The sequence below is a fragment of the Podarcis gaigeae genome (assembly GCF_964106915.1).
Source record: "Podarcis gaigeae genome assembly, chromosome: 1".
Taxonomy (NCBI): Eukaryota; Metazoa; Chordata; class Lepidosauria; order Squamata; family Lacertidae; genus Podarcis; species Podarcis gaigeae.
Genome location: NC_139678.1, coordinates 13271931 through 13293026, shown reverse-complemented (window position 1 = coordinate 13293026; position 21096 = coordinate 13271931).

Here is a 21096-nt window from a genome sequence, read left to right as displayed (position 1 = left end):
TTTCCCCTTAATTTTTGGAGGGGAAAAAGTGTGTCTTGTAGAGCGAAACATACGGTAACTCTGCAATGTGTGAATGAGTGCTTTCTTTTGTCTGCTTCATTGGAAGTCCATGGTTTCTAGCATTATAAGCAAGGGAGGAAAACTTGCCAACCTGGTGCCTATGCGTGTTGTGACACCCTCGAAGGCCTTCTTTGGTGCCCCCAGCATGAAGCACAGTCCCAAGATTGCCAGGTGTTTGGTTTTTTTAATGCAAGTTTCTAGCATTTTTAGAAGCTGAGATGTAAGGTTTCGTTCAGCTCTGCTTGGGGCTCTCCAGTGTACCACCTGAGTTCATTTGTATGCTGGCTGCAGGATGCTTTCTACATCCTCTTTCTCTGCCATGAGACCTAAACTCAAGTATATATTTAAGTCTTTTGTCTCTTTGAAAGAAACCCATTTGGGATGCTGTGAGAGCTGCATCGAACTTGGAAGACCCTACGTGATGTCAAGAAAATATGTAGTCAAGAAAATATCAAGCGTAGTCAAGAAAATACCTGCTGCTCCTTGTTGTTTTATGCTCTAATGCTCACCACCGTCTCAAAGGGCTTGGCCACTTCTGCTTGCATGGGAGCGACTTCTAGTTGTGGGGAATAACTTGCAGAAGAGTTCCAAAAATGTGCACAGCTGAATAGCTGATATACATAAACGTGTTTTATAATGTTATTATGTTCTTCTTATTGGTTGTAAGTCACTTCAAGGGCTTTTGTGACAGAGAATATAGCATGTAGATCTAAACTGAAACAAACGAGGGAACAAATACAGTAACATTTCAGCCTGTTTATTGGGTTTGCTGGGAAAGGAGGATAAAAGCTGTGGCCACAATACATCTGCAGGCTTTGAGAAATGATGAGTTCACTGGGTCATGCATTGCCAGGGAAGCCCTACGCTGAGTTCTGATGAGTAGCAGCCCCAAGTATTAACCACAAGACCATCTTTCCTCGCCTCGAAAGTATCTTCCAAGTCTTCCAATGTATGAGATAAGCTCCCAATATGCAACATGTAGTTTATATTTTCATTGCTCTTTTGCTCAGGGAACTTAGTAGTTAAACCAACATTCTCTCATATCGATTCATCCAGGCTTTGCAATAGTGCAGCAGAGTGTGATTTCACAATAAGCAGTGCTTCCATTTTAACTATTTCTGTGCTGAATTTTTGTGAGATTCAGCTTTCAGTGCAAAAAAAGAGACAGGGATAGGGAGAAAGACTGTGATATTCCATCTTCTTTTTGCTCATTTGTCTTGTCCCAATTCACCTCTAGCAATGCATTGTTGTAGCAGAATAGAAACAACGATGCACATTTGAATGCTCATCTGATGAAATGAAATGAAATTAAAATGGATGACTTCTGAATTCAGATGTGTTTCTTTTAATGAGATGGGCACTCAAATGCAAAAGGGGATTCTGTATTCTTCCCCAGTTACTCTACAATGCATGCATGGACTAGGGCAAAGAAGCATGGGTATGACAGTCGCCTGATACCCAACAACTCACAAATGGTTTTGCAATGTCACCACAATGGCTGTGTTCTACCCCGACTGCCATGCCTCTGGACACCAGTAGCTCACAATCACAGGCAGGTAGAGTGCTCTTGTGTTCATCTCCAGTTTGCAGGCTTCCCACATGCATCTGGTCAGCCTCTGTGAGAACAGAATACTGGACTAGAAGGGACATTGGCTTGATCCAGCAGGTTCATCTTATGGTCTTAGGCTTTCCTGAGTGTGAGAAGATGGCCCAGGAAATTGTTATGAAATGGTTCCATGCCTTTCTGCATTTCGGCCGAGCACCAATTTTAACAAAGCAAATAAGAACTTCTCAGAATCTGAAAGGATGTCACACAGAAGAAGGAAAGATTTATATGCCACTGCACCAGAGGGCAGGATTAGACCTAATGGGCTTAAGTTACAGGACAGAAGATTTTGGCTCAAGTTTCTATCATGTCACCTCTTACTTGAATTTCCTTGAAACTAAAAAGTCCCAAATGCTGCAACCTTTCTTCGTAAGGAGTTATTCCATTCTCTAGATTATTTTGGTTTCCCTTTTCTGAACCCACCCTCTTCCTGGGGATCGCCATAGTAGATCTGTACTTTCTCTGACAGATCCAATAGATATGCAACTTTCTTTCACAATATTATTTCTGAAAACATTCCCAAAACATGCTTGTAGCACCACTGAAGAGGCTGAATTATGTTAATATAGCATTCATATTACTTCAGAGTTGAATCCAAAACACAAACAAAGGGTGCAGAAGGTGTTGTATGCAGTATGACAAGTTGTAGGAGAATGTCCAGAGTTAGGAGTTGCAGAACCAGATCAATGGTCAATTTTGATCAGTCCTGCACAGTTCATTCGGCGATTGCTAGGCTGGAAAAGTTGCTTCCATTCAAAACAGCCACATCTTTCCCTCTCTTCTTGACTGGTGAATCCTTTCACCCTGTGAAAATAGAAGCTGATACCTGATAGGGATCTCTGTGTGAAATTAAATTCATTAGAAAACCATCATGTTAATTGGAGTGTTTTGAGTTGTTTGACGGTACACGGTGGTAAATACAGAGCAATTGTAATTGAACGCTAAGGAAGTGTTGGAAAGCGTCCCCAGAGCTCATTCCTAAAAGATGAACGATCATATTAGAACCAAAGTGGAACAGAATCTGTTTGCCCTTCAGGAATCCTTCTGAGGTTTGTCCCTAAATGGATATACAATACAGTGGTACCTCGGGTTAAGAACTTAATTCGTTCTGGAGGTCCATTCTTAACCTGAAACTGTTCTTAACCTGAGGTACCACTTTAGCTAATGGGGCCTCCTGCTGCTGCCGCGCTGCCACCATACAATTTCTGTTCTCATCCTGAAGCAAAGTTCTTAACCCGAGGTACTATTTCTTGGTTAGTGGAGTCTGTAACCTGAAGTGTCTGTAACCCGAGGTACCATTGTATTCAAATGAAGAAGCTTTCTATCCTACATCTCCCAAACTATTCCAGTTTTATTGTTGCTTTATGTCAGCTTAACAACTCTGTTTTCAGATGACTTTACAAGTGAACATAAGAAGAGACCTGTGGGATTAGGCTGATAACCTGTCTAGTTCATCATCCTGTTCTCACAGTGGTTGACCAAATGCCCATAGGAAGACCGCAGGCAGAACATTTGTGCAACTATTCTCTCCATGTTCCCAAATCTGATTTTCAGCAAACAATTTCATAGACACATTACCTCTGAGAACAAAGGTAGATGTCAGAGACCGTGCTGATTTGGAATAGTGGTTTGCAGAGGGGCATAGTTCAAAAAGCAGAAGCTGGGAAATACTGGATGGGGAACAGCTAGAAGAAGAAGAAACATAGGGAGAGAGAAGGTTAACACGTTGGGCAGCATTCCTCCACCACCCTCCCCAAAGTCGGGAAGAGCTCAGAAAGTCGCAGAACAGAAAGCGCAGAGGGTACAAGCTCAGATTACAAGACGTAGGAGTGACGAAGATTAATAGGGATGGAGGAGGGAGTGAGCCTTAATTGGGAGCACCGCCATTTGTTTTGTCTCTCACTGTGATTATTAAAGGATCTAACTGGTAAGACGTTCCTCTCATTTGATCTTATTTACTGCCATGGGGGAGGACGCCAATTCCCCGAAGCCTGACAGTAGAGCTTATCTATCATGACTAGTAGTCATGGATAGCTTCATCCCCCATGAAATTACTCAATTCTGGTTATAGCCTGGATAGAGTGCTGGACAAGGGTTCAAAGTTCCACTTAGAAATGAAGATCACTGGGTGACTTTGGGCCAGTCACTCACTCTAGACCTAACCCACCTCACAGGGTTCTTGTGAGGATGAAATGGGGAGAATTATATATGTCATCTTGAGCTCCTTGGGTGGGATATGAATGGAATTGGGGGCGGGGGTCAATATTCACCACTGCATCTTCTCATCTCAATGGAGATAAAGAAAATGGAAGCCTAGGTTTTGAATTGACACTGAATTTTCGAGAGAAAATTTAGAAAAAATGATATATCGCTGGTATTTGACTCCGGCTAAGTTAGGAAAGATGTACAGGAATGCTGATAATCTATGTTGGAGATGTAGGGATAAGGTGGGAACTTTTTTTCATGTTTGGTGGACTTGTGATGTGGTTAAGAGATTCTGGGGGCAAATCTATGACGAGTTGAAGAAGATCTTGAAATATAACTTTCCTAAATCCCCCGAGGTGTTCCTGTTGGGTATGATTGAGGAGGAAACAAAAAACGCAGACCAAACCTTCTTTCAATATGCCATTACAGCGGCAAGGATCTTAATTGCTCAGAAGTGGAAATCTCCTGAAATACCTTCGGTCAGAGACTGGCAAGTGAAACTGTTTCAATATATAGAATTAGCAAATTTAACTCAAAGAATTAGGCATCATAATATGGCTAAAGTTAAAAGTGACTGGAACAAATTTTTAAATTATATTAAGATTAATCTGGGAATTAACAATATAGCAGTAGATATTAGTTAACACTTACGGCATTCTGAGTAATTACTATAACAACTGCAGAAATTGTATAGGATTATGTAACCCTAAGCTGAAGTGGATGGAGGTCTAACTCATACGTATTTTTTATATTTTATGTTATGTATCTTAGTTATACTGATACTACGTATCTGTATTTGTACATATTTTTGAAGGATTTCTGTTCTTTTTTAAAAAATGTGATCAATAAAGTTTATATATATATATAAAAAAAAAAGACACTGAATTTTCGTAAAATGTGATGCACATTTGGAGGTTTCTGCTTAGACATAACTTCTGAGGGATTTCAAAAGGAGCCAAATAGAAAAAAAACAACAACATGTTTGTAATGGCAGAAAAAATGTGGGCATCAAGGAGAGTGACCAAGACAATCAAGAATACAAAAATGTGTATAGATTTTCATGCAAACTTTAAGAAAGGGAATGGAGCACACAAGCAGATTGGGCAAACTGAAGTAGAGGCTGGGGAAAAATGAGAAACTTAAGAGAAACGAAAATTGACAGATTCGTCCATTGATCATTGTCTGTGAGGCAGAAGCTCCTTGCTCTGTGATAACAGAGGCAGTCATCCCTGATTCCTTAACCGAGGAAATAGTGGTGCAAATAGCAACACTCCTGTCAGTGTACCATGTAATCCCAAAAGCTGTTCTAGCTAATGACTAATGGTAGTTTATGATACCAGTTATGGACCAATTACTGCCACTCATTTTGCACTGAGCAGATTATCAGCTCTTGCTCTTAGAATAACAAAAACCTCATTTCAGGGGGAACAGGGGAGGTGCAGAAACGTTATCTCCTACTTGGTGTTTACTCAGCGATAGCATTGTGTCAAGCGCCTGATCCTGCCTGCATCTGCTGTTACAGCTGGCCTCTCCATCCCACCAGTCTTTATTTAGCTAGATATTACGGCAGTAACATTTCATTACAGTTGTGTTCAGAAGAAGTCATAGCCCATTGGTTTTATTGAAGCTTACTTCTCATTTACTTCCATTTCAGCCGAAAGGACAGCTGCTTCACGATGTACTTGGTGCAACACCTAAAGGCCTCTGAGTGTTAATTAAGTTGGGAGGAAGTGTTTTTAACAAGCACCTTTTTATTTTTAGTTTATTTTTTAGTGTAAATGCCAAGATGTTCAATCATGTTCAGTGTTGGCATTAAAGCTGAAAATTAACAAGACCTAGAACAGGAAAGGGCTTGACACTCATCTTGTTTGCAACAAGGAGGTCTGGGTAGAATCCGGGGGAGGGGGGAGAGGATCCAGCATGTTTTATATCCCATAACTCTTCCCCCCTGTCTCACATGGCACATTAAAGATACCACAATACCACTTTAAATTATTATGGCTTCCCCCAAAGAATTCTGGGAGCTGTGGTTTATTATGGGTGCTTAGAGATGTTAGGAGACCCCTATTCCCTTCCCACAGGTGCAATTCCTAGAGTGGTTTAGCAACCATTCCATTTTCACAGGGAACTCTGGAAATGGTAACTCCAGGAGAAGAGTAATAAAATGATAATAATAAACGGCCTCAGCCCAGTATACCTGAAGGAGCGTTTCCAGCCCCATCGTTCTGCCCAGATGCTGAGGTCCAGCGCCGAGGGCCTTCTGGCGGTTCCCTCATTGCAAGAAGCAAAGCTACAGGGAACCAGGCAGAGGGCCTTCTCGGTAGTGGCGCCCGCCCTGTGGAATGCCCTCCCATCAGATGTCAAAGCGATAAACAACTACCTGACATTCAGAAGACATCTTAAGGCAGCCCTGTTCAGGGAAGTTTTTAATGTGTGACATTTTAGTGTATTTTTGGTCTCTGTGGAAGCCACCCAGAGTGGCTGGGGAAACCAATAATAATAATAATAATAATAATAATAATAATAATAATAAATACCCCAGTAGCACCCAACAGTAGGCGGGCCCTAACGACTCCCAGCACCCTTAACAAACTACGGCTCCCAAAATTATTTAGGGCAAGCCACGACTGTCTGAAGTGGTATGATAATGCTTCAAATATACAGTGCAGATGAGGCCAGAATTGGGTTATATCAGGCTTCCTCAAACTCGGCCTTCCAGATGTTTTTGGCCTACAACTTCCATGATCCCTAGCTAGCAGGACCAGTGGTCCGGGATGATGGGAATTGTAGTCTCAAAACAGCTGGAGGGCCAAGTTTGAAGAAGCCTGGGTGATACAGTGGTACCTTGGTACTCAAACGCCTTGGGTCCCAAAAAAATTGGCTCCCAAACGCTGCAAACCCAGGAGTAAGTGTTCCAGTTTGCAAGTGTTTTTCAGAAGCTGAACATCCGACGTGGCTTCCGTTTGAGTGCAGGAAGCTTCTGCAGTCAACCGGAAGCCGCGGCCTGGTTTTCAAACCGTTTCGGAAGTTGGATCGACTCCCAGATCAGATTAAGTTCGACAACCAAGGTACCACGGTACATTGCATAGCCAAACCCATCCTGCTAGGCCACATCTTCACAGCTGGTTCTTTTGGAACCTAGGCTCACCCAGGCAAAGGGTTATCAAACCCAAAGGAAGTGATGAGGAAATCTGTCCCCGATTTGTCCAAATAAGGGTGTACTCCTGGGAATCAGCCACAATATGGTAGGCCTTGGTCCCATTCCAGAAAAGTTGAAACCTGAGGAGGTAGGAGGCTAAGGCATGGGGTACCAAACGAAGCTCTCCAAACTGGGAGCCAGTGTGGTGTAGTGGTTAAGAGCGGTAGTCTCATAATCTGGAGAACCAGGTTCGCATCTCCGCTCCTCCACATGCAGCTGCTGGGTGACCTTGGGCCAGTCACACTTCTTTGAAGTCTCTCAGCCCCACTCACCTCACAGAGTGTTTGTTGTGGGGGAGGAAGTGAAAGGAGAATGTTAGCCACTTTGAGACTCCTGAAGGGGAGTGAAAGGCGGGATATCAAATCCAAACTCTTCTTCTTCTTCTTCCTCTGTCCGGTCCACAGTACTCTGTTGATGGCACATCTCTTCCCTAGTAACACAGACTCTCTTACCAAGCCACCCTGGTTCACCAAACCTGCTTCACACCCTCCTCGATTTTTCCCCCTGCCTGGCTGCAATGAGTCCCTGATCTCTGATAATACCTCTCACTTTGTGTGTATGTGTGGAGGAAACAGAAGCTCGTTGATTGCACAAAGATAACAACTACATTTGCTTCTGGCCCTGGCATGTGGATCCCCAGAAAGGAATGCCACCTTTGGGCTGAAAACTTCACCAGTCTGGTTATGACTAGCACATTCCACCCCTAACTCCAGTCAGTGGCAAGAGATCTGAACTTGGCTCAAAAGGGCTTTATCTTTGATTTGAAGGAACTGTGTAGAATTGTTCAGAAAGGCAAACCGAGGTTCAGCTGCTTTTGGGGTGTCCACAATGCCATGAAATTACAATGGCATTGTGTAATACAGCTGAGGTAGGCATTTTAGTGGAATACATATTCCCAGAACGCCTCGCTGTTGCTTGTGTGTTATGATTTGACCTTGGTCTTTTGCTATAATTTTTTTTATTATCGTATAAACTAGAATGATATAAAGCTTGTCTAAGGTCTTTGAGCACAGCCTATCAAACAGATGTGGCCATCTTCTCCACGCATTAAAACCTGCCATGATTAATTTCATCTGTAATGAAGTTTTATAAGAAACTTAGCAGCCAACCCAGTTTATCGCCGGCGTTATCAAATCTTTGTTAGTGTCACTGAAGGAGTTTCAGGGTATAAATCTTTTGAGAAAGAGATAAAACAAACAAATCATAACAACATGGGATTAGGCAACGATCTCAGCTCCAGGGCATATAAAGTCATCTTGTAGATAAACACAGGAGGCTAATATAAACACGCCAAACAATTTATTTGAAAACTTATATTATGAGGGATGATCCAAACTTTGTATGGCTTTGACCCCCAAGATCTCAAATGAAGTTCAAACACCCACCCTTCAGAGGTTCGGCAAAATCATTGGGGCCTTTTTCTGTTGGAACATCAGAAAAAATTCCTGCTAGGTCTAAAGATTATTATTTTGTTATGTACATGTTGAAACACAACTGCCTCCCCTTCCGTTTCAAGGTGACTTCCAAAACAACATTTGAAATCAGTGGGTTATCTAAAGTTGTCCACGTGTGAGCAAAACGGACATCCACTTGTGATATAAAGTGAAGTTCCAATGCCCTTATACAAATCTATGGTGGAACCACATTTGGAATGCTGTCCCGCAGTTCTGGTAGAGCTGGAAAAAGTTAAGAAAGGGGGAAGGAGATGGCAGGACTTGCCTGTGAGGAAGGTTTGCACCCACTGGGGCTTTTTACTTTAGAGAAAAGGTGTTGGAACTGGCAGAAATGACTGGCAGAATCCGAGACAAGGGAGAAAAGTCGGTGGAGGAAGACTGGAAGAAATTTAAAGGCTATCTACAGAAACATTAATGAATGCTAGAAGGTTGTTGGAATGAAGTTATGTGGTTTTAGCAGAAATGTTTTAAAGGTTTAGGAAAAAAACAGACTGTTAATTGGTGAAAGGAGGGAAAGTAAAGTTACATTATATTAAGATAAATTACAGGACAAAAATTGGAAAAGATGGAAAGGATTTGCTGAAATAGTTAATTGAACTAGAATACAAAAAAGGGAGATGTGAGGAGGTCAAGGAAACAAGCAAATGAAAGATAAGTTATGGGAAGATTCGATGTGTGTTTTTTTTAGTGGATTTTATTTTTCTGATTTTTCTTTTCACTTTTCACTTTTTCTTTTTCTTTCTTTTTTCTTTTTTTCCCTTTATTGTGATGTGTTGTTTTTGTTTAATATGGTGCTTTTACTTTTTCCTTTTGTAACCTTTAAAACCTTAATAAATATTATTTTTTTAAAAAAGAGAAAAGGTGTACAAGATGAGACATGATGGAACTTCAGAAAATTTTGCATGGCATGGAGAAAGTGGGTGGAGAATAGTTCTTCTTCTCTCATAATTTTAAAACTTGGGGACATCTAATGAAGCTAAGTGTCCACTTTGCTTCCTATCTCAGGTTCTCAAAATGGTAGAAACATTGGGGTTTTTTACATATAAAAAACCTGAGGTTCATGATTCATCCTGGAAGGCTTCAGAAGTGCCATAACTCCTTCAGGCACCAGGCTGGCCATTTTTTCTCCCTCTCTCATAACAAAAGCACTTGTGGACATTTGCATAAATGTGCATATGAGGAAACTTTTGCACTAAAACACTCGATCCAATTTCGTGAAGATTGAACCTGGAACCTTCTGCATTCAAAGCTTCTTCTTCTTTGGCAATTACTTGTAGCCGAGTAAGATTGTCTTCCATAAACACAGTTTTAACCATGAATCCATAAGTGACTGTGGAGGCCAGTTCTGGACCCACATGTCCTTCCACTGTGGGGACATTGGTTTCCGGGTGGGAGTTGATCATGGTATGGATTTGCCAAGCATGCCTTCCTCCTAGCATGTTTCTCCCTTGCGTTCTGAGTTTGAGTGTCTTCAAAGTCCATGACACCTTTGGTAAAGGCTGTTCTCCAGCTGGAGCACTCGCAGTTGTTTCCCAGTTGTCGGTGTTTATACTACATTTTTTTTTAAGATTTGCCTTGAGACAGTCTTTAAACCTCTTTTGTTGACTACCAGCATTATGCTTTCCATTTTGAAGTTCAGAATAGAGTAGTTGCATTGGAAGATGATAATCAGGCATCCGCACAATATGACCAGTCCAACGAAGTTGATGTTGAAAAATCATTGCTTCAACACTGGTGATCCAGTACACTGATATTAGTTCACTTGTCTTCCCAAGTGATGTGTAAGATTTTTTGGAGACACCATTGATGGAATCTTTCGAGAAGCTGGAGATGGCGTTTGTAAGTGGTCCATGTTTCACAAGCATATCATAAGGTTCGTAGTACAATAGCTTTGTAAACAAGCATTTTTGTTTCCCTGCGAATGTCCCGGTCCTCAAACACTCTGCACTTCAATCGGGAGAAAGCTGCACTCATAAAGCTCAGGCATGCCATATGCATATGCATATGGATGCTGTATTTTGGCATCAATGTTGACCCTTGTGGTAGGACCCTAGGTAGGAGAAGTGATCGATATTTTCCAACGTTACATCACTGAGTTGGATTTATGGCACTGCAGAGGGGTTATTTAGAGCAGTGTTTCCCAACTTTGTGCCTCCAGCTGTTTTTGAACTACAACTCCCTTCATCCCTGACTAGCAAGACCAGTGGCAAGGGGTGATGGGAGTTGTAGTTCAAGAACAGCTGGAGGCACAAGGTTGGGAAACACTGATTTAGAGCATTCAAAGCAAATGCTGTACCATCACCCTATGACCCTTCCCCCACAGGGGCTGAAAGTAGGGAGATCTCTTCAGCTTGCTCCAAATCATGTCAACGTTGGATGGGTTATTTTGGGTCCAGCCAAGCCTAGAGGTTTCTACCCATCAATTAGAGTGTCTAATGTTTTTAGGAGGTCTAGAAAATAAACGAGGCAGTAATCAAGCCAATTGAACTTGCAATGAAGTGAAAGAAGAAGGGAAGAGGTACCTTGTAAAAAGCATGATTTGACTATACAAAGAGCCAGGCGCATAGAATTTTTGGCTCGTCCATGGGCTTTTTGGAGAACAAAAAGCGCTCTCCACGCCTCCCTCATTTTACACCTCCATTCTGGCAAGGCAGCAATGGCTTTGGGTCCAATCCAAAAAGCTCTTCAATCATAAAACCATATGGCAGTGAAGGGAATTATTCCCTATAAAAACATGTGTGCATCCACCAATTCCCCCAAGCGTTTATACAGGATATTTAAATAAACATTTTGTATGGCCTGCTATTAAATTTTATTACTGAGCCTACTGAGTCCTGCCGCCAGTTGGGCTGCTATGAATGGCAAATAAGCAAACATCTGATTGGAAAAGCCCAGGAAGGGGAGAAAGGGATGGATTCCAGAATGAAAGGTGCTCAGTGCATTATAACTAGGGGTGCATGACATGGCCACACTCTGCCCCCCTACTTGGGAATGTCCCCCTCCCAAAAAAAACTTCTTAATTCTAACCTTTGTTTTGACTATTTATAGCTGAATGGTACCATTTATTCCCCTCTCTTGTTGCCTCCATACCATTTGTCTTTCTGCTTCCCCCATGTCTTAGCCAATCAGGGATCACATCATGACCCTGATGGTGTCACAACAGTTATGACTCATTGGCAAGGCTCTAAAACACAGGCATGCTACAGGGTTTCTCCAAGCCCAAGAGGAGAGAGGGAGAGGGGTCTGGAGACTGGACCACACCTAGGGTGACAGTACACAATCAAGGCTGCAATCTGATGCCCTCTTTGACCCAGTAAAGGGCATGACCTCTCAGTGTGCATGTGTAGGATTTGGCTGTAATAAATCCCTGTGCAGGGATACAGTGCCGGAAGTGGGCAAAATATAGGGCACAGCTGTTGATTTTGTGTCCTTTTCTAGGCTTTTTGAGGAATATCTCCTTGACCATTGTTGGAGATGTGGTGCTGGATTAGGTGGACCTTTGTCCAGTGCTATTTTTCTAGAAAAAGAGGTGACAGAACTCACCATGAATGCCTCCTTTGACACCTGAGACGTGCCAGAACTGAGTTCTGGTGAGTTCTGGCTGGGAAAAACCCCAGCCTTTGGCCCATTACAGTGGCTTCCAAACTTTTCCCACGTCTTTTGCTGTGGATCCAGAAATACTCTTCTTAACTTCTCAATGTTGCAAAAAGTTTGGACAAAGAATAAAAGAATGGAAATGTCCACAACATCCTCTTTTTGACCCTCTTGCAGTGACCTTACGTACAGCCTTGTCAATGATGTCTCTATGCCTAACCTTCTTGCCAGCTAGGTCAGGAGGGTACAGAAAAGTCCACCCCTCCTCAGGAAGCTAGGATGTGATCAGGTTAATGAGACAATTGATTAGGAAATGCAAGGGCACCAGGGGCAGGTTCTGAAATCCTGAAGCCTCTGCTTTTGACGCCAGAAACAGTTTCCTTCAACCAACTGGGTACCCCACCAATTTGCAAAAACAGATTAGATAATGGCAGTTCTAGGCTGAGCCACACTACTTGAAACCATAGACGTTGTTTTTGCAAAGTAAATCCATTCAAAAAGGCCATTCCCTCAGGTCAGCCTTCCAAGTGAGTGTTCATTGATGGACTACCTAGAACTTTCCTAGATTTTACCCATTCCCCATTCATTCCTTCATTTTGCCCAATCCCCTTCCAGACTTTCATTTTTACCCAATCCCCTTTCATTCTTTCATTCTACCCCTTCTAATTGGTCACTTTTTCAATTCCACCAGATGTGCTTTTGGATTCCTTATAAGCCTGTTTAAGACCAGGTTCTAATATTGTTCCGGTCTTTTATTTCCTTTTCTGCTCTCTCTGAGCACCCTACAAGGCTCTCCAAGGGGGGGACCTACATTGAAGGGGAATTCCTGCATTGCAGCGGGTTGGACTAGATGATGCTTTGGTCTCTTCCAACTCTTCAATTCTATGGTTCTACCATTCCCTCTGAACAACTTCTCTGCACACCCCAGGAACATTTTAAACACATTTCTGGACTTCAGACCTAAGACCTGGTGAAAGATGTGTGCCTGTGATCCTGTTTTAATCTGGAATCACTTGGGGCATAAACACGTGAGCTCCATACCTGGGCCCCAGCTATTCTACCACACACATGGTTTCAGGAATGCTTTGGTGCCATCATCTGTAGCTAATTTTCTCCTTTTTCGTTTACAGTTCTTATTTCTCCAAATTAGAAGTGTGCTTTTGTTAGTATATTGCTTTGTGTATGCCCAGTACTGTAAAATGTGTGGTACTGCACTCTGTGGTTAAAATTTACCTTTATCCTTTTTTTAATTAATTCCTTCTTTTCCTATAATCCCTATGTGGGCACACCTTTGCTGTCTGTGAAGATTCAGATACAAACACAGAACAGCTCTCAGTTTGACTCCAGCAAAAGGTCTAATAGAATGTTTTAAGGACTGTGTGGGGGAAAGTTTCACACACAAGGGATTCCCAAATACACATGTTTATCAGCCCTTGTGTTAACACTGTTTTGGAGCCAAATCAGAGTGAGGGTAAGAATGGGAAGGAACACTTCTCACCCTCACTCTGGTTTGACTTCGGGAAAGAAAACATCAGAGAGTGAGGGTAGTAGAAACAACGCTTCCTGTCTCTAAGAATCATGTGTGTGTGTGTGTGTGTGTGTGTGTGTGTGTAATTGTGCCCAATCACAGCAAGATGACAGATTGAATATGTAGCAGTGGCAATGGAAAAAGTGAGTGGAGTAGCATGGTTTTGGAAAACCTTTTTCCGCCTCCAGCCTCCCTCCCAAATGCAAGCTGGGAAAAGTTCCTTTCATCGTCCAATTCAGTTTTAGTATTTGGTAGATAATTCACATAGGCACTGGGAATGTTTCATTTCACACAGAAGCTGTGAAAATCGCATATTTGAATGCTCTTGTATGGTCTCATATATTGAAATCTCTTTATGTGTGGAAAAACCTACCATGTCAGAAAGAAGGCTCTCACCTATTCTTCTATCTCAGTGTTTCCCAACCTTGTGCCTCCAGATGTTTTTGGCCTACAACTCCCATCATCCCTAGCTAGCAAGACCAGTGGTCAGGGATGATGGGATAGGCCAAAAACATCTGGAGGCACAAGGTTGGGAAACACTGTTCTATCTGACATGCTGGTTTTCTGAATGTAGGGAGGAGGTGTTTGGTTGTTGGTTTTTTACACGAAGGGACATTTCCATCACCTGCACTCCCAAGTCTTCTGTATCACATGACTTATCTGCATGTTTGACCAGGTAAAATTATATATGTTTCAGCTGTTTGATTCAGTGAGGTGCCCAAAGTGTCAGGAGTTCAGCCTACACTCCAGTAGGACCCTGGCAGAGACACATGCCCGACTGGCATGTTCTCTCCCTCCTGATCAATTGTTCAGGAGCTTCAATAGCTTTCTTCAGCCCGAACATCACAGCGACTAATACCAACAGACTTGGGGATCGGCAGAGTCTTCGCAGTTTGCGTAACAGACCTCGGCAACTCAGCATTTTGGCTAATCTACTTTATTTACATATAAACACACATGGAACACTGCAACATGGCTCCCTCTCTCTCTAGCATCAGACAGCAAAGAGAAAAAGAACAAAGGACAATAGTCCCACTTCATTGAACACAGTAACACAAACATCCTGTCTCTGTCATGTCCCACTTTGTGGAGTCAAAACATATACCGTCACGTGATAGAGAACAATCCTATGACTGCAATCATGGAGCAGGAATTCTAACACAAAGATGGCTCCTATAACCAACACACACACACACAGTTACCTGGGTTTTCCCTGTCCGCACACGATGATCAGCATGCAACCTTCCCAGAATGATTGAGGCAGCAAAAGCTGCTTTGATAATAGATGGCCTGCTGGAAGTTAGATTAGACATCTGTTCTGCTGTGAAGCTAAATGATACAACATAGGGGTTGAATGACTCTTTTCAGCTGAGGTCTGGGGTTGCTGTAATCCCTTTTTATTCTTCAGAAACTGTGACCAGCCATGTGTTTTGAGTTACAATCAAATGCAAATCCATCTGCTTGAAGGGCGCAAGGACGACTCATGTTATTCTTTGTGTGTGTGTGTGTGTGTTTTAAAGCCCTGTAATATTGAAGAGAGGGCAGGGGGCTGCAGATAGGTTTGAAGATGGTGTCATCATAGTGAGGCTTCATTTCATTCAGGATACCAGGAGCTCACTCCTAGGCAAAGCACTGTTAATGAGCGAGCCAAGCACCAGGATCAGCTCAGTAGGGCAGTGGCCAATGATCCGAGCTCTGAGGAGGGGCCTCACTGCATTCCCTGATGCTGACCCAGAATTCAGCAAAGTCACCCAGGTCTAGGGATGAAGGAGAAATTCGATCCAGTTCTCAACTAAATTTGTGTCTACCTAATTCGTGCTTTTCAAAACTTCACCCTTCCAAATCGGCACTCCTTCGAATTTTGCAATGCAGTTCTCCAGCCAAGTACTGTGTACAAAAACAATGCATATATTAGGGTAAAGTATGAATCAAAAATCCATTCATCCATAACATACAAAAGTACATTATATTAGGGGGAAATGCTTTGCCAAAATATATACATAAGGCAAAAATTGTATGCAAAAATATGTGTATTAGCCAGAAGAAAAGCACTGGATTTCCAGGAGGGCATAATGGTTATTTTATTATTTTATTTTATTATACACATTTGTTCTTTCACCAGTGCAACCCAAAGTGCCATCCGCAATCAATCAATCAATCAATCAATCAATCACATACATTAAAAACATCATAAAACAAAGCATAGTTAAATCTAAAACACGTTTTTGAGAGGCAGGATTGAAACATCTCACCCACTTTTCCAGCAGGTCTTCTTATATCCTTAACTGCTAAAATGATTGACTCCAGTAAATCATAGACTTCCAGAATTACATCAAGGAAACCATGCTGCATTGCCAATACAAAAACTGGCCAGAACTCTGTTATATTCTGCTTGGTGGGCCATTGGCATGATCTAGCAGGGCTCTCATGTTGCAATATTCCTGATGTAATTTCAGGTGAGGATGCGGGTGGTGCTGTGGGTTAAACCACAGAGCCTAGGACTTGCCAATCAGAAGGTCGGCAGTTTGAATCCCTGCGATGGGGTGAGCTCCCGTTGCTCGGTCCCTGCTCCTGCCCATCTAGCAGTTCGAAAGCACATCAAAGTGCAAGGAGATAAATAGGTACCACTCTGGCAGGAAGGTAAACGGCGTTTCCATGTGCTGCTCTGGTTCGCCAGAAGCGGCTTAGTCATGCTGGCCACATGACCTGGAAGCTGTACGCCATCTCCCTCGGCCAATAAAGCGAGATGAGCACCGCAACCCCAGAGTTGGTCACGACTGGACCTTATGGTCAGGGGTCCCTTTACCTTTACCTACGGTAATTTCAGGTGAAAACTGATTCCATCCAGCTTTCATGGAATCTATATAAAAGTTCCTCCAGCCTTTTCAACCCCTTCTCTCCCTCAGGCTTAGCATTGGCCTCCCCCAAAGGGATGCGCTCCAGATGTTGTAGGACTACAACAACAGCCTGAACTAGCACAGTCCATGTTGAGGAATGATGGGTATTGTAGTCTAGCAGCATCTAAAGAGCACCAGAAGTTGGGGGAGGCTGCTGTGTCTCACTTCCACAAGGGATGTCCAGCATACCTTCCAGCATCTCTCTTGTTGAAAATAGAGATGTCCTATTCCATAAGAAGAACAAGAATAATTACTCTGGGTGGCTTCCAACATATATAAAAATATAATAAAACTTAAACATAAAAAAAACCTTCCCTATACACGGCTGCCTTCAGGTGTCTTCTAAACAGTGGCGTAGCGTGGGTTGTCAGCACCCGGGACAAGGCAAGTAATTTGCGCCCCCTAATCCGGGGCAAGGCAAGTAATTTGCGCTCCCTAACCCCTAACCTGCCGCCGCTGCCAGCTTCTTCTTGCTGCTACCTGGGCTGGTCTGGTGTGGTTCTCTCCCGCGCTCAGCGCTGTGCTGGGCGGCCGCTACACTGTCCCTCCCCCAGATAGTCCCTCGCTCTCTCTCCGCACCGCACGCCTGGCACCCACCCCTTCCACAGTGGGCTGCGACCCGGCAGCTCGGATCAGATTCGCACAGCCAGCACTGCAGTGAGAGAGAGTGAGTGAGCCAGGTAGGGGCAGAGAGCTTCGAGTGCCAGCGCGCGCCCCCCCAGATGTTGTGCTCGGTGCGGCCAGCCCCCCTGCACCCCCACGCTACGCCACTGCTTCTAAAGGTTGTACAGTGGTACCTCTGGATGCGAATGGGATCCGTTCCAGAGCCCCGTTCGCATCCTGAAGCGAACGCGTGCACGGATCGTGTTTCGCCGCTTCCGCGCATGCACGTGACATCATTTTGAGCGTCTGCGCATGCGCGAGCGGCCAAACCAAGAAGTAACGCGCTCCATTACTTCCAGGTCGCCACGGAGCACAACCTGAAAATATTCACCCTGAAGCTACTTCAAACCGAGGTATGACTGTGTAGTTACATATTCCCTAAGCTTGGAGGTTGCATAACTCCATATCCTCAACATTTATCCAGTGAAAATAAGGACATCCTAAGGAGAAGCAGGACATTACAGGATCAAATCTGAAATTGGGATGGCTTCTGTAAATCCAGGACTGTCCCAGAAAAATAGGGACATTTAGACTGCTCTGCAGTCCTTCTCAAACTTAACCCCACTTGACTGGTGATTTTGGAAAATGTAAGAGCTATACATACTAATTAAAGTGCATTTGATGCTTTTTTAAAAAAATGGTGGGGTTTAAATGTATTTGCACCCTGAAATAAAGATGTTTTACACACAGCCTGAAGGGTCTTATTCTTTCCTACACACACACACACACACACACACACCATTTTCCCCAGAAGTGCCAATGCATATGCAAGCTAATTTGTTCTGGCTATTATCACAATTTATTTCAGTCGCTACAAAGCAGCCAATCACTTTAATAAAGAAGGCTCCAGCCACCCAATCTTGCCCAGTTAATAAACCGCATTGAATCGCCCAGAATAAATGGGCTCTCGCTTGCAACCAATATAGAGAATTTCCACCCCATAGTGTTATCACCGCTACCCAGGTACAATTAAAACGCGTGTTATGCATGGAGCTGCGAGGCCATTACCAGAGCCGACAAACACAATTAGAAAAGGTGCCATTGTGTGAGGCCCAGCTGAAAAATCGGCCTGTTTGTGTGCACCTTTCAACGGATTGCTTGCTGGGTGGCAAAGTATTGAACCGGTAGGTGATTAGGAGACCAGGAAGACAGCTAAGCAAACAAAAGGCTGCGGCCTACCAGGAGACAGCATGAATACTAGGTGAGTTAAGGATGGGCTCCCCAAAGCAAGATGGATTCCCGCCTTTTCAGCATTTTGGTTCATTAAAATATTGATTTTATTGGGTACACAGACTGGAGGCTGCACTCAATTGTCTTTTGTGTTTTCCTCATGCATCTGAGCTTACACCTTACATTTAATGGGTTGTCTCCTCAGGCTTATATTGAAAGTAGGAAATTGCTCACTGTTGCTGATAACATTTTGGGCGGTGTTTAGGGATATATTTGCTTCTGGGAATTATTCCGCTCACAGTAGAAAAACACAATCCCTTGTAAAAAAAATATGTGTGTTGTCCTCACTTGCCTTTGTTATCATCTTTTACTCCCATTAAACAATCGAAACTGATTCTTTGCTGGCAATATCATCTGATAGCACTGTTTTTACGGTGTTATCTTTTCTTAAGAAAGGAAGAAGGTCGTGTTGGATCAGGTTCTCACAGTGGCCAACCAGATGCCTGCAGGAAACCCACCAACAAGATTCAAGCACAATATCACTCTCACCTCTTGCAGTTTCCCGCAACCATTTTCTGTAGCATTGCGGCCCAGTTGCAGAGTTACCCCTTCATGTGCAAAAGCTACAGCTAGATGTAAGAAACAAACTCAACAAGAGAAGAATCTGGGGTTAATGTATGGCCACGACTTTATTGATTCCAGGTGTAGGTGGCCTTTGGCTCAGGCCAGAGGGCTGAAATATTTTGATAGGGGCGTGCCAAGGATTATAGCCTCCTCAAGATGCCAGTCAACCAAGGTGGCCATCCAAAGGCTACTGCTGGAAGCTCTATGGTCCATCTGTCACACACTTGGCTTCTCAATAGAGTCTTCTACCTAGATCCCTTTAACAGGGTACCCTGCATATACACTTGCTCCAAAACCTTGCAGTTTAATTGTACATACTTTTTATGCAAAGTGCACACTTTCAAAGCATAAATCGCACACTTTCCAATGCATTCACCCATAATATATGCATGTTGTGCACATTTTTGAAGTGCGCTTTCCCGCCAAACAAAACTGTATTGCAAAATTTGGGGAAGACTGCAGCCCGACTGGGAGCTGTGTTCCAATTTGCAAGCGAGCTTGAGAGCATCCGGTCAGGTCAGTCCTGCCCAACACAGAGAATAAGAATTTCTTCCTTCGTACCTTGTAACCACTGCAACATCCTGTGGCAGCAAATTCTACCATTTAACTATCCTGGAAGGGACAGAGGGCTAACTATCCTAGAAGGGACAGAGACTTCATGCTAATACCATTTGCACACTGCCTCTTGCAAGTCCATTCACACCACCCAGGGCCGCCATAAAGAAAGCAGATGCAATACAAAATGAATGTAGCTTGGTAAAAAGTCCATTGAGAGGTCACAGAATCATAGAATTGTAGACTTGGAACATCTAGTCCAACGCCCTGAAATGCAGGAATCTTTTGCCCAATGTGGGGCTTGAACCCACGACCTTGAGATTTAGAGTCTCAAGCTCTACCACCTGAGCTATCTCAGATGCCGATGACTCAAAAGCCAGCCCAAACTCAAACATGTTGCATCATGCATTCTATATGTGAGCAGAACTTAAGGAGCCCATTGAACTATGGGGAGGGCGATTGTAGCATGTTAGGAGACACGCTTTCAGAGGCCAACTTCTCATGGTTGGGATGTCTCAGGGGAGAAGCAGTGAAATCTAGGTCATCATGCTGAGTCCAGCTCAGGTCAGTAGTTCCCGAAAGTCATTATTCTCCAATAGCTGTTGGGAAGCCCTTGGGGAAATGAGCTGGTCTATTGTCAAGTCTTGGCAGACACAAAGGGTCGTGTCACATACCTTCCCCCACAACTGGGGATAATTGTCAGTGTCAGCAGAGGGCAGAAGGTTTCTCATGGATGTCAAGGTTGAAGCACATTGGAAAGGAAGGGCAGTGATCGTTGAGCGGCAGTTGAAGTGGTCCTGTTTGGTGGAGAAATGCAAAATGTCAGTTCCTCCAGGCCTGCCAATCAAACAGTAAATGAATGAATAAAAAAGGAGCAGGGATAAGTGCTCTCGGCTGATGCATGTGAGCTGCAGCTGCACACAATAGCTGCAGGATTTTTCTATGGTGAGCCTTCACTACTGGTGGGACCGTGCAACCTTGCAGCTCAATTATAGGTGCTTGAGAGTCCCCCTAGTTTCGCAGACCTAGATAGGAAGACATAAAGACCCCCGAATCTGACCTGGGAATTGTCCAGCTTTTCTCCTGGCATGGGTGCTCAAAGCATCTCCTCCCTTTCCCCCTCCCACAAGGGCTTCACGTGGGGAAAGGAAGGAGGCAAATGACAGTGGACGCTTAGATACCCCAACAAAGCAACACAAATCATTTTGATGAAGGAGACCATAGCACAACCCCAGTACTAAATTATAATTGAGGCTGGCCCTTTAAGAGCCACAGTCTTTAGACAAGCATAAGTCCACTCACCCCTCTTGGTGCGGCAGTGTTGCAGGACAGCATAGGCTTCACAAGCCCCCTCCACCTATCAGGAACTGGATCCTAGCCTGCATCCAGCTTTAATAATAATAATAATAATAATTTTTTTATTTATACCCCGCCCTCCCCAGCCAAGGCCGGGCTCAGAGCGGCTTACAAGCAATAATAAAAACAAGATGAATGATTACAACTTAAAAACAAAAATAAAATACAACATTAAAACAATGGAA